This window comes from Echinops telfairi, unplaced genomic scaffold (genome assembly GCF_000313985.2).
Source record: "Echinops telfairi isolate 266 unplaced genomic scaffold, ASM31398v2 ScPeMD7_1;HRSCAF=3_0, whole genome shotgun sequence".
In the NCBI taxonomy this organism is placed as follows: Eukaryota; Metazoa; Chordata; class Mammalia; order Afrosoricida; family Tenrecidae; genus Echinops; species Echinops telfairi.
The window spans coordinates 72810362-72811338 of record NW_022103896.1 but is presented as its reverse complement, the minus strand read 5'-3'; positions in this window follow the sequence as shown (position 1 = coordinate 72811338).

Below are 977 nucleotides of genomic sequence, written 5' to 3'. Positions count from 1 at the left end.
TATACAATTGATCTATGTATTGTGATGAATTGTATGAGCCCCAATAAATTGATTAAAAAAAAAAGTCCCCTTCCAATGCACTTAAAAAAAAAAAATGTATAGATGTGCTTTACACAATTGATCTATGTATTGTGATGAATTGTATGAGCCCCAATAAATTGATTAAAAAAAAAAGTTCGTGAAAAATATTCATTATCTTTTCAGTGCATTTTTCCATGAACTTTTAGAAGGCCTCTCCAAAGTATCAAAAGAAAATTTATGTATAAGGACATTCAGACCCATCAATGACCTTGAGTTTATTCCAACTTATGTTAACCCTAGAAAACTGAGTAGAACTGATCCATAAGGTTTCAAGAGCTATAAATATTTATAGAAGCAAACTGTCTCATCCTTCCCCTGTGAAGCGCTAATGGACAACACTTAACATGTTATACCTCTGGGGCTCAGAATTGTAAAGCAAAATACTGTGATTATATTACATTTAAAAAATAGGAAAATGTTAAACTAAGGCCATTATTTTCATGATTAACATTAGTTCACTTAAAAAAAAAGAAATTATTCACTGTTTGTATTGGAAAGAATACTAATCAAGTGGAAAATAGCTATAACATGTTATGTTAAAAACTTAACAAACGGGTATGCACATTATGCCATTTTGAATTTACATGGAAAAATATTGAAAAGACTCTAAAAAGTACAGAATTGACCTTTGTATAAAGGAATTAGGAATTATTTTGTTCTGCTTTTTACTTAGACACACTTATATTTTCTAAGTTTTCTACAGTAAGCATATTATTAGATAGGAGACCTGAAATAAAATGACAAGAGCAGCAAAATGGTAGTTTACTGGTTATTAAATATCTAAATGTAGCTCTTGACTACATGATTTCACAGGAATCCTTGATTATTCCTTTTATTATTCCTAGGGCCGGTTTGCTCTGATGCACACAGAGCCAGAACAAACTCAATGGCACCTC